This window comes from Ovis canadensis, chromosome 3, assembly GCF_042477335.2.
Source record: "Ovis canadensis isolate MfBH-ARS-UI-01 breed Bighorn chromosome 3, ARS-UI_OviCan_v2, whole genome shotgun sequence".
NCBI classification, from domain to species: domain Eukaryota; kingdom Metazoa; phylum Chordata; class Mammalia; order Artiodactyla; family Bovidae; genus Ovis; species Ovis canadensis.
This window is the reverse complement of record NC_091247.1, coordinates 202,073,488-202,087,227: the sequence shown is the minus strand read 5'-3', so window position 1 is coordinate 202,087,227 and position 13,740 is coordinate 202,073,488. Positions and strand designations below refer to the sequence as shown.

The following is a 13,740-nucleotide window of genomic DNA, read 5'->3' as shown; positions in this document are numbered from 1 at the left end:
AGAAATGATGCTTATTTTGGAAATTTTTTTTTAAATTTTAGAAAACAACTCTTCTAAAATGCACTAGGACTTTGTGTGCAGAGTGTCTTATTGTATACAGTAGACACTGGTACATATTTTTAAAAGATAGAAGAGAGGGGTGGATGGACAAATGAATAGGAGGGAAGAAGGAGAAAAAGTAAAATGAAAAATTTTTAAATGTGTAACTAGCAAGAGTGTCTTACAAAGCAGGAAGAAACCTACCCTGTTTGCCTGTTGTTTTCAGTTCAATCTCTCAGTCGTGTCCGACCCTTTTGACCCCATGAATCGCAGGCCTCCCTGTCCACCACCAACTCCCGGAGTTCACTCAAACTCACATCCATCGAGTCGGTGATGCCATCCAGCCATCTCATCCTCTGTCGTCCCCTTCTCCTCCTGCCCCCAGTCCCTCCCAGCATTGGAGTCTTTTCCAACGAGTCAACTCTTCGCATGAGGTGGCCAAAGTATTGGAGTTTCGGCTTCAGCATCATTCCTTCCAGTGAACACTCAGGACTGATCTCCTTTAGGATGGACTGGTTGGATCTCCTTGCAGTCCAAGGGACTCTCAAGAGTCTTCTCCAACACCACTGTTCAAAAGCATCAATTCTTCAGCACTATGCCTTCGTGGTTTATAATAGAATGAGAAAATAGGTAAAATGGGCTTTTTGGAGTCCAAAATTGATTGATGATGTTGACGTTATTAAAATGTTTAAATCCTTGGTTAAGTCCCGAGGACCTGTCTTATTACTGGCAGAAGTAAATATGCCCCCTGCCACCTAGACCTCCTGCCCTGCCCTTCCATAGAGACAGCTCCCTTCTCTGCTGGCTCCACACTGTACTTCCAGCATTAAGAATCTCTTCTTATCTTACTCATCCCCATGGCAGCATTCAGTGTAGTCGGCCCTTGACACCCTTTCCCTCCTTGGCTTCTGTGAGATCACATACTTCTGGGTTTTGGGCTGCCTTTCTGGACAGTCCTTGCTGGCTCCTTTTCTTCTGCTCCAGTCACCCTGGGCGCCCTGCCATCCTTCAAATATGCCAGCGGTCCTTAGTTTAGATCTTAGGGGCCTTAGTGCTGCCTTCTTCGTCTGCCTGGCCCTTCATGCACACCTCACCTTTTAAATGAGGCTCATCTTGACCCCCATTTAGCTCCATCATCCTAGCCGCTCTCCCGATTCCTCTACTTTTTCTTTAGCACATACCCCTTTCGTCATACCACGTGTGTCTGCTAAATTCCTTCAGTTCTGCCTCTTTGCAACCCCATGAACTGTAGCCTGCCAAGCTCCTCTGTCCATGGGATTCTCTAGGCAAGAATATTGGAATGGGTTGCCATGCCCTCCTCCAGGGAATCTTCCTGACCCAGGGATTTGACCCAGTTCTCCTGCTTGGCAGGCAGATTCCGAGGTACCTGTAAAGGCCCTGTCATACCACACCGTGTACTTATTCTTTAGGTTGTATTTGCCTTCTCTAAGAGTATAAGCTCCACGAGGGTAAGGGTCTGGCCTTTTCACCAGTATCCCAGGCATCTGTAGTAGGCATTGTGGATTCACGAGGGCACAGCATCTGTCCTGTGTCACTTCATTCACTTCCAGGGCCCTCTGCACACCATGTGCCAGTCACTCATGAGCCCTCATCTCCAGCCAGACCTTTGCTCACTTCTCCATCCACTGACCTCACCACATATCATCTAACGGACACAATCAGAAAAAAAAGGTCAGTGCTGCACTCTCTTAGTTTCTGCCTTTCCTTCACTTCCCCCCTGACCCCCAACCTCCACTCTGTCAGTAAGCTCTGTGGACACTTCCCCATCCCAGATAGCACCCCAGTATTGTCCAGCCCCCGCCATACCTCCCAGCTGTCTGGCCATCACTTCTCACCGCAACAATTCCAGTGGCCTCTCAGCTGTTCCCGCTTCTCCTCTTGACCCTTTGCCGTCCATTTTCCACGCTGTAGCCAAAGGCATCTTCTTAAAATGTACACAAATCACCTCACATCACAGGATTGGAGTGACTTTTCCATAGCACATAGAATAAAATCGAGAGTCCCTTCTCTGGCTCATAAATCCAACACCAGTGGACCTGCGACAGCTCACGCCTCATCTCCCAGCTTTTCCCCTCACTCACCACACTCTAGGCACTGGGGCCTTCTTTCTTCTGCTTAGCCATGCTGGGCCTTGGAACGTTCACACTGTCCACTCTATCTGGATTTCTTTCCCCTCTTTCCTGCTGTCATTTAAGCCAGCGCTTAAATGTCACCTCCTTGAGACTGCTTGACCATCCATCCTTCACTCAGTCACTTATCTTAGTTCATGGCATAACCCTCTCCCCTACTCTTGTAGTCAGCCCTCCATAGCTACAGTTTTGCATCCTCAGATTCAACCAACCACGGATCGAAAATATTCAGGGGAAAAATCCCAGAAAGTTCCAAAACACACAACAGTTAAATTTGTCTTGCACCAGCAGCTGTTTACATAGCATTTACAAGGAGATCAAACCAGTCAATTCTAAAGGAAACCAACCCTGAATATTCACTGGAAGGACTGTTCCTGGAGTTGAAGCTCCAATACTTTGGGCCTCCTGATGCAAAGAGCTGACTCACTGGAAAGGACCCTGATGCTGGGAATAATTGAAGGCAGGAGAAGGGGGTGACAGAGGATGAGATAGTTGAATGGCATCACTGACTCAGTGGATATGAGTTTGAGAAAACTCTAGGAGATAGTGAAGGACAGGGAAGCCTGGCATGCTACAGTCCATGGGGTCGCAAAGAGTCAGACGCTACTTAGTGGCTGAACAACCATAACATTATATTAAGCATTATAAATAATCTAGAGATGATTTAAAGCACAATTTTATATAAGGTACTTGAACATCCACAGATTTTGGTGTCCATGGGGAATTCAGGAACCAGTTCTCTGTGGATCCTGAGGGAATATAGTACATTCTTTACAAATTGAATTTCTTTCCCGTGAGAATGTAAGCTCTGTGAGAGCACAGGCCTGTTTACTGCTGTATCCCTGCTGTGTAGCAGTGTCTGGCACAGAGTTGATGCTCCATAAATATTTGTGAGTATAATGAATATAGACAATAGTATTACATTGTAATGGTGTGAGTTGGTAAGTATTGCTTCAGTGGAAATCATGGTACAATATATGCATGTATCAAAGTAACATGCCATGCACTGTAAATTTACAAATAAGTCAAATTTATCAAATAAAAATATAATTAAAAATAAATACTTGGGGATTTCCCTTATGGTCCTGTGGTTAAGAATCTATCTTCCAGTGCAGGGGACGTGGGTTCCATCCCTGGTCAGGGAACTAAGATCCCACATGCAACAAAGCAACTAAGCCGGTGCATCACAGCTAGAGAACCCATGCGTTGCAACAAAGACCCAGCGCAGCCTGAATAAATAAATATTTCCAGAATGAATGAATGAACAAAGGGAACAAATTGGTTTATTTTGAAGTTATACATTTCTGTGATACATAAGATAATGTTGTAACTAATTGACTATGAGTCTTTAGGCAGTATGGAAAGAAATATACTATTCTGATTTTGGGCAAGAGTTCCTAAAAAATACTTACTCTTCTGTCTCTTAGTAGAAAGCAGGAAACAGTTCTGCCCCACCCTCATTTTCTCTCTTTTTTTTTTTACACAATACAATATTTTGAAAAATGTTTTTCTCTTATATCTTTATTTTAGAAGTAAAATTTTGCACTTGGTTTTGTTTTCTAGTTTTGCACTTGCTTTTGTTTTTTTTTTTTTTGTTTTCTTGTTTTTGTTTTCACGAGAGACTTCCTTATAGTCTTGCACTGTCTATAGCAGGAGACAGCTTGAATGCCAAAATAATGTATAATTAGGTCTATTCATTATCTTGCCACATGGTAAGTAGATGCTAAGGGTTTATCACTGCAGTAAAAGTCACTGGGATGTTTAAGTTTATTTTATGAAAACATGCTTTAAAATTTACAATTCTTTTGTCAGACAGTAACAAATTATTGTGCAGAAGGTATTCCTTTTATAAAGGCTTTTTTAGATAAATGGCCCAGATTTTGTAGAGATTCTTTCTGTTATACTTTTTTTTTTTTTTCCTCATTGTACATTGCCCGGTCTCATTTTCTTGCTATATATTTGGAAAAAAATTCTGATTGTATTAGTTATTAAGATTGCATATTATAAAAAATCACAGTGCTTCTGCTTTTCCCCCCTTTAATACCCCCTGATGATCTCTGTATAGGAATGCAATAAAATATAAAGAGGAATCTTTTACCAACATGATGTATAGACTGTTGCTATTTTGCTGTCAGTTTATCCCAAAGAAGGAAGTGGTGACTGATGCCGTGGCTGTTTTCTAACTTGTGGCTTATTTCTCATCTTCAAGAGCCTGTTGCTTGGGGCTGGGGATGGAGGTGGGGCCTCACTGCAAATGGGGCATGAGGAAATTTTTAGAGGTGATGGAAATATTCTAAAAGTGGATGCAGGAACTTTCTTGGCAACTCTGTGCTCCCAGTGCAAGGCCAAGAGTTTAATCCCTGGTAGGGAAGATCCCCTGGAGAAGGAAATGGCAACCCACTCCAGTATTCTTGCCTGGAGAATCCCATGGACGGAGGAGCCTGGTAGGCTACAGTCCACCGGGGTCGCAAAGAGTCGGACACGACTGAGCGACTTCACCTTCAGGGAAGTAAGACCCCACATGCTTTGTGGTGTGGCCAAGTCAATCAATAAATTTTTTGGTAAGATTAAAAAAAAGTGGGTGTGGTAATAGTTGTGTGGCTTATAAACTTACTAAAAGCCATTGAATTGTGTGCTTTATGAGTTTTAGGAAGGTAAACTTAACTTCAGTAAAGCTGAGCAGAACCTGGCTTAGTCTTCTTTGCCTCCTGGTCTATGCTTCTGCCCTTAGTATCAGCTCATATTTTCACAGTTACTCTCCTCTCTTCCACTAGGTCTTTCCACGTTGCCTCAGCTATTGGAAATTATTTTTTAAAATAATTCTACCTCCTTCATAAGCTTACTGCTCTTTAAAACTCATTCAGACTGTGGGCTTGGGGGTTCAAAATCTGGATCCAGATTCTAGTACTTATTATCTGTGACATTGGGTAGGTCTTTTGAACCTCAGTCTCCAGATCTGTAGAATTATAATCACATCTGTTGCATTGGGATGTTGTGAATGTTACATGAAACCACGTTTTTAACATCCTGTGTTATTTGTTGCCCCCCCCCCCCTTTTTTTTTAAGCATCCTAGCAGTTGAGTTAGTATAACAAAGTTCTGGTGGACACACCAACTAAGGAATCATAGCACAGCTGCACTGCTTTCCAGCTGTGTGAGCCTGGGAAAGACAATTAATAAACCTTTTTGCCTTCATTTTCTCATCTCTGTTTGAGATTTTAGAGTAAAGTTATTGCGAGGGCAAATGATACAACCCATGTAAAGTTTGTAGTGGCGTGTCTGGCAAAAAGTAAACCCTCAATAAAAACTTGTTATTAAGTCTCTTTAGAACTTAGGTCCACCTGAGCCTTTCCTAAGCTGACTTTCATCCCTACAGTACTATTAAAACAGTGTTCACAGGGTTTGTGGTGATGTTCTATGATAAATATGTTGACCTTTTCTAGTCATTAATCTACAGACCCTTCTGTCCTTGACAGTCCGGCCACTTCCTTAAAGTTCCCTTCCTTGGATCCCTCCATATTGAAAAAAAGTGAAAGTGTTAGTTGCTCCATGTCCGACTCTCTGCGATCCCATGGACTGTAGCCCGCCAGGCTCCTCTGTCCATGGGATTCTCCAGGCAAGAATACTGTGGGTTGCCATTTCTCTCTCTAGAGTATCTTCCTGACCCAGGGATCGAACCCAGATATCCTGTGTTGCAGGCAAATTCTTTATCTGAGCCTCTGGGGAAGCCCACTCCCGCTTATTACCCCTCCTCATTATTTCCTCCATGAGTGGTTCTCCCATTCTGATCTCCCTTCTCAGGTTCTTTATCCAGTCTCCCTTCTTCTTCTGTAGATTTGTGCCTTTGATCTTGATCTCTGTTTTGAACCCTAGACGTGTGTTTCTATCAGTCAATAGCAGTTATCACCAGGTAGCTGTCAGGACACTCATTTCCACCTGTTTCACACTGAACTGACTCTCCTTCCTGTCCGCTCTCCTGCTGGATTCACCCTCCCTTGAGAGGCAACCCTTCCACCTGTCTTTTGCATCTTTCTTCTCTGGCTTAGTCAGTTACCTCACCACACCCACTTTCTCCCAGAATCCTTGTAGTTGTGCTCTAGTTTTCCACCTACCCCCTCCATCCATTCGTACACCCTATCCTGTAGATTCTGTCCTTAAATTTTCTCAAATTTATTATTTTCTCTCCATTCCTTCCCTTATTGTACTCCTTTGGAATCTCTCTCTAATTCTCATATCAATGACCAGCTCATTCATGTCTGACTCTTTGCAACTCCATGGGCCATAGCCAGCCAGGCTCCTCTGTTCATGGGATTCTCTAGGCAAAATACTAGAGTGGGTTGCCATGCCCTTCTCTAGGGGATCTTCCCAAACCAGGGATTGGAACCGGATCTCCTGCGCTGCAGACAAATTCTTTACTGTGAGCCACCAGGGAAGCGGATTACTCATAGTCTTTTATAAACTGTCCATGTGCTTAGCTGGCTACTTTCTGCTTTACTGCCCCTGGGCTGTGCATTTGGGAGAACTGCCTTTCTCCACACTGTATGCATCTTCTCCAGCTTTCTGCCTTGCCCACATTGTTCCTTTGTTTGCTTTAAAGAATCCTCTGCAGTGTCCATCTGCCCTTTTGTACCAGAACATCTTCATTTTCTTCCTGCCAATCTTGCTCAGATATTAACTGATTTGTAAATCATGCAAAATTATTGTATTAACATACTCCCTTCCCCGTCTCTATCATTGTCTCTCAATTTTTTATGTGTTCAGGGCTTCCCTGGTGGCTCAGATGGTGAAGAATCTGTCTGCAATGCAAGAGACCTCGGTTTGATCCCTGGGTTGGGAAGATCCCCTGGAGAAGGGAACGGACAGTCCACTCCAGTCTTCTTGCCTGGAGAATTCCATGGACAGAGGAGCCGGGCAGACTACAGTCTATAGGGTCACAAAGAGTCGGACATGACTGAGTGACTAACATTTAACACCCTATAACCTCCTGGGCACTTCAAACAGTGGCTCTTAACCAGGGGAACCTTAAAATCATGTAGGGAGCATCTTCTTCATCTCTGCCCTGCCCCAGCACTGAATATGTTCAGAATGAAAGATTTCTGGACCCTGGATGCATAAGCTTGAGTGTTTTTAGCTACCGAAATGATTCTGATGTGACCCTCTGGTTTTAAAAAAAAAAAGGAGACAAATTGCAATAAAGGGCTCATGTGTTGATTGATTTCCTTTGTCCCTCCTGCCCTTCCCTCCCTGTGCTTAGGAATGAATGCCAGGTGTGTTTATTACACAGCAGGGTCCATCCAACCTCACATGTGCACATGTAGTGAAATACACTCTGACTGTGTACAGTCTTCAGAGGTTACTCCTCACTCGTCATGGAAATAGGTTCTATCTTTTGTTGAACTTTTACAGATTCATCCATTCTTTTGGGGGTAGCATTTGGGAAAGTTTTTATCATGTTTTGTAGGTAGAGAATGGGTAATAAGCAAGTCAGTTAAAGAATCAGTGATGAGACAGAAAGATTTAAAAGAAAAAAAAAAAAATACAGGACCGCTAGGTGAAAATCAAAGGATACAGGTAATTACAAGAGGACCTCAGATTTAAATCAGAATGCTGAGGTTGAATATGCAGGAGCGAGGAAATTCAGGTTGAAGATCTATTCAGTGATATGGCAGAATTCAAAAAGTACATTTGAAAAGGGATATACATGTGCTGGGAAAAAATGCCAGTTTTACTCCCCTCCCCCTTTTTTTGTATCTCCCTGTCTTTCCAAACTTGACTGCTTCATTCTGTTTTTTAACACATTACATGACCCCAGTGCTTCCATTATGCAGGGTGTCGAATGCTCCTTTGGGCTTCCTTGACAGCCCAGTTGGTAAAGAATCCGCCTGCAATGCAGGAGACCCAGGTTTGATTCCTGGGTCGGGAAGATTCACTGGACAAGGGATAGGCTACTCACTGTAATATTCTTGGGCTTCCTTTGTAAAATCTGCCTGTAATGGCAGAGACCTGGGTTCAGTCCCTGGGTTGGGAAGATCCCCTGGAGAAGGGAAAGGCTACCCACTCTGTATTCTGGCCTGGATAATTCCATGGGCTGTATAAAATGCTCCTTGCCATCTGTTGCCAAGTATTAATACCATCCCAGAATAGTTAACTGCTTTTTCTCCTTCTCTCATCCAGTGTTGACCCTTTCTGATCCCCATACTGGTTCCCAGGGTAAAGAACCCACCTGCCAATGCGGGTAGATGTAACAGAGATGCAGGTTCAATCCCTGGGTTGGGAAGATCCCCTGGAGAAGTGAATGGCAACCGATTCTAGTATTCTTGCCTGGAGAATCCTGTGGACAGAGGAGCCTGGCAAACTATAGTCCATAGGGTCACAAAGAGTTGGACATGACTGAAGTGACTGAGCACATACACGCTGCTGTCCTTGCCCGTCCCTGAACTGGGTGTTCCCTGTTCCTAACCTCCCCTTTCTGATTCAGATCCTTAGTATTTATCTAATAAGGTCACCCCCTTGCCAAACCTTTTCTAAATTTCCCTTCTCAGAATTCTCTGTGTCTTCCCTCCAAACACTCCAGAACATGAAGGCACCTCTCTTCGGCCACGGTGATCTGATCTTAGTTATTGGTTTTCTTGCCTCATTGTCTCTAATCTCTGCTGGAGAGAGAGACAGTCCTCGTTTTTTTATCTCCACTCTGTGTTGCCTTGTACCATGTCTCATATGTTGATTTTTGTTTGTTTGCTAGTTTTCAGTGGAGAACTTTTTCTCATTCAGCAATCACAGAAAGCTTTCCTTGAGTATTTTAGGTAACTTCCTCTTTCTACGGAGTCCTCACCCTGACATGTACAATGCATAAAACTTGGTAGATGTAACAGTACACGAAATGTAGGCATAATGACTTCTTGATAATTTGCTTTTGTTCTGTGTTCCTTTACTTCCTCTGCTTTTTCATTAAAGATAGAATGCTTACCTAGACCCACAGCCCTTGCAGTTGTACCTACTGAATTTTCCTTGACAGTGAGTTGCTTTGGTAGAATGCCAAAGAAACTGGTGTGTTGGCAGTTTTCTTTGAACTTAACACCTTTATTTTCTAGAAAGGTATTGGAATTACAGGAGTTTCCCTGGTGGCTCATTAGTAGAGAGTCCACCTGCCAGTGCAGGAGATGCGAGTTAGATACTTGGTCCGGGAAGTCGCCTGGAGAAGGAAGTGGCAACCCACTCCAGTATTCTTGCCTGGGAAATCCCATGGACAGAAGAGCTTGGTAGGCTATAGTCCATGGGGTCGTAGAGAGTCAACAACATTGGAATTACATGTGGCTCCATAAACAGTTCCGTGTGATCTTTTATTTTTTAAAAAAACTTTAACATTTTATTTTTAACCTCTCTGAACCTTTAAAAATCTTGTCCCACTATGTATGGGGGACCTCACCTCAGTTACTGTCGTGGAGTCTGTTTCCTATGCCTTCTCACTTTCCCGGGCCTTCCACGGTAATTTGGGGGTGGGGGTTGGAGGGAGGCAGGGCTACTGCTCACAAAATGAGACCTTGGTGTGTTGGGGAGGTAGACAGGTAGTTTACAATCAGGAAGCGCTGCTGCTGCTGCTAAGTCGCTTCAGTCGTGTCCGACTCTGTGCGACCCCATAGACGGCAGCCCACCAGGCTCCCCCGTCCCTGGGATTCTCCAGGCAAGAACACTGGAGTGGGTTGCCATTTCCTTCTCTAATGTATGAAAGTGAAAAGTGAAACAAGTCGCTCAGTCGTGTCCGACTCTTAGCGATGCCATGGACTGCAGCCTACCAGGCTCCTCTAGAAGTAACCAAAAAGGACTGTGAAGGAAGGGAAATCATACCTTACCTCAGGGCCTGTTGCAAGACAGGTCAGCCCCACTCTGTCCGTGGTTTGCTTCCCCAGGGTGGGTATATGTCAAATGTATAGGCACTTGCTAGTTTTGCTTGTCTCTCCAGGGTGAAAATGGGAAGTAGGCATTCAAGAATCATCCGGTTGGTTTGATCAGGTTGTATCCGCTTGCTAGGTTTCTGTGTCTAGGAGCCTGAAATGGTCACAGCGAGCAGAGGATAAGCTTCTTGACCATATTTCCATCATGTAGAACTGCATGGTCTTTGCAGCAGCTTACTCAGCAAACCAGGCAAATGAGTTATTTGATGACATAAATATACATATGCAAACTATTTGGGTGATTTCTGTGTGTATGGTTGCGTGGCATTTTGGTAAAAAATTGTTCTTGAAAATGTGGGGAAAAAAAATTTAAGTCCTATTTAAAGTTCTATCAACATTTGGGTGAGGCCTGTTTTATATAAGCATGTAATCTGTTATGTAATGTATAATCTGTAGGTGAGAAAAATGTTATCTGCTGTAGTTTGAATATAGCAGAGATTTTTAATAAAGAGCTGACCATTCCAGCTTACTGATATTTACTAACATTTCCAAAGCAGAAATGAAAATAGTGCTGGATAAGTGCGTAGATGATTTTATTTGGGGACTAGACAAGAGGACAGAATGAGAGGTTAGAAAGTGAAATGAATGGCTCAAAGTTTGCTTAATTCATCAATGGTCACATTTAATTTGGGGGATCACATCCTGGATATCTGGAAGTTTCCAGTTCATTCCAGCATTTTGGATGCTCATGTGGACATAGCTAACATGATCATTGAAACCTAAGGACTTGTTTGAATAATGGAAAAATGATCATTTCCAGTCACATCAAGTTAAATGAACCACAAAAATCATGAAGTTAAAGACAAATCAATGTTCATTCGGTGGTCCTGTTCAGTCTATTGCAGTTAATGATCTTCGATTGAATTTGTGGCTCTCGGAGTTTGTTTGGAAGTAGGCCATCATATGTCAACATGAAATACCAAGTCATTTAAGTTAGATACTGAGCATGCTCGCAGGGAGTACTTATTCTTGGAGGCTGCAGTGTGGTTCAGTTTTCTTCTAGTGGCAGGAACAGAAAAGAGATCACGTTGTGCCCTTTTGTCATCATTCTGTCAGAGAGCGTGTAATCTGCCTCTGAAAACCAGAGGCCTGAGACAAAGAGAAGCATGGAAGTTGTTAGCAAAAGGCTGTTTGGTGAGTTAACCAGCTGTTTTATTCTATTCTGTAATTCCTAGCAAGGCTCTGTCTTATATCTTCTGCATTTTTTATACTAAGCTGTAGCCTCATGTAGCAAAGTAACTTAGCTCAGACTGGGAAAAAATTGTTTCTGCTATCCATATCTCACTCTTCTGAAATATTTTCAGTATATTTCTGAGGTGACAAGTTTGTGAATTGCTATGATGGTATTCTTCCGTGTTCTGTACAGATTTCATTTGCTCACTGGTGCTGAATAATGCTAGCAGAATTGTGTGCTGAGGGAATTCAGGATTTGTCTGGGTGGACAGTTTAACAGTTTTGCTCTTGTATTTTAATTAATCATTTTTTTTAACTTTCACATTTTAAAACTATATATAATAAAGCAGTGGTAAGAATTTAGCCTAAAAGCAAGAATTTTAAGCCTGTATCTAATGAAGTAATAGCACAAGAGCAAGAATTCTTTAAAGAGAACGAGAGGGTCTGTTGCCCACGTTTTACATAGGTGGTTCAAAAATAAATTGGCTTTGTAATGTAACTGATCATTTAAAAAATACTCTAAAAATGATATGAATTTGTTAACACTGTAAAATATCTTCTAGTTATTCAGGATTCATATTTGGAATTTGTTTTTAGTTATTGAATTAGCTACAGAAGTGTTGTAAGTACAGTAATTGTGCCATTTGGGGCTCTTCTTACTTCCCTTGAGCTCATATTACGGTGATTGCTGGACAGATAATCTTAAAATGTTGTGTGATTATTTGTTATCCAACATATTCATGTTTTTACCATGAAGTTAAAGGAGAAAAAAAATTTTTTTTTTGCAATTTTTTTATATTCTCATAATATCAAGCAACATTTAAAATCTATGCATCGTTATTTCATAATAAACATGATTTTGATTATGTTTATAATAGATAAACTTGGCAAACAGGTCTTCAGGGTATTCTCCTAAAGACTAAAATTGCATACTCTGACCAAGATAAATCATATTTTTTGAAGATGTGAAGAAAAAGCATACTATTATCATGTTTATTTCCTTAAGGGAAAATCATGTTGGTGACTAAACAGAAATGTCAGGTAGGGAAATTGAGGTATAGAAGGTGCATTAAAGAGCTCTAGAAAAACGACGAGAGGGTGGGAGAAATAGGAAGAGAATACTAAAAGCCTAGTGCCTTCAAATGCCAGGCGATTATGGGATGCTTTCCTAAAATATCTTTGTTTTGAGAACTGCCCCCACTATGCCATTTTCCAGGATTGGCACCTGTGAAGGAGGTGGGTGTGTACTTAAGCTTGTATATTCATGGAAACGGGAGGGTTAGCAGTTAGAGATGAGAACTGGGTGACATCCTCAAGAAATCTATTCCCACTTCTAAACACTGACTCACTTGTGTGGCCTGGGGCAGCATGTACAGCCGGTTTATTTTCACTTATTTTTAATTTATAATAATATTTTCCCATGGTAATAGAAGGTTCATGTAAGGTTTCTAAAGTAATAATAAGATGATTTCTTGGGCTATGGGAAAGATTTGCCAGGGCTGTATGTCATTCACAGAGAGCTACTGTGGGGAAAAAAGCAAGTACTGCTTTGACAGAATCCTATTAACTGTTTTCTTTTTTAATGAAAAATATTTCAAATGTGTAAGTTCTCTGTGGTCTTTGAATTTTTCAGAGATACATATTCCATGTATATTATATAATTAGAAGATTGCAAATTTTAACTCCCCACCCCCTTGCCCCCATATCTACTCGTGAAATACTCATGAAATTTTCATGGCAAAATACACTATTTTCGTTTACATATTTAGTCCCATTTACCTCTAATCATAGCTCTTTGGTAGAAGATAAATGGATAATCAGTAGAAGATCTATTAAAGGAAATAGTAAGAAATGCTGAGAAAAATTACTGATGACAAGAATTTCTTTGCCAGGTTTCTGAAGATGAAGCATATACCTCTATATTTTGTTCTTCTCCGCATCATTAAGTTTGTGCCGTCACTTATTTAACATCTGCCTAACGAGGAGCATTTATTTCCCTAGCTTTTATGAAGTTCAGTAGGACTTGAAGGTCCCCAGTGGTGTTAGCTGAAAATAGGGTCTGTGGTCAAGTAAGTTTAGGTAACAGTGGCCTCTGACATCTTATTCAGAACTTTTTTCTCTGGAATATGGTTTGCTTTGAAAAGAGAAATCAATACATGATATTAAACATTAAGCACACATTTTAATTCTGAATATATTCCAATGTCCAGAAAAGTGAAGGAAGAATTAAGGGTTTGTATATATCTCCCAGAAAATTACCTCAATTCTTTTCTCATTATGTATGTAGAAGCAGCATCTGAGAACGACAGTGTAAATGGGACTCACAGGGTATGATTCGAACTGGTGATAAAAGTGATGCTAAAGTTACATTGTTTTAAAGCACTAAACTGTAGAAGCGTTGGTAGTGAAGGATTTGGGGCACAATGT

The 13,740-nt window shown here is 41.7% G+C and overlaps 1 protein-coding gene across 11 annotated transcripts in view; it reads left to right on the top strand.

Annotated features, from left to right (window-relative positions):
- The window catches only part of PLEKHA5 (pleckstrin homology domain containing A5), a 262,028-nt gene that overhangs the window by 85,440 nt on the left and 162,848 nt on the right, over window positions 1-13,740 (top strand). For 2 of the 11 annotated variants that reach the window (XM_069585601.1, XM_069585599.1), the window contains exon 1: window positions 11,083-11,274. The exons of 8 other annotated variants lie outside the window; for them this stretch is intronic. The gene's annotated coding sequence lies outside the window, so the exon portion shown is untranslated. Of the gene's footprint in view, window positions 1-11,082; window positions 11,275-13,740 lie in introns of those variants that run through there. One more of the 11 variants, XM_069585603.1, reaches the window with a different exon arrangement.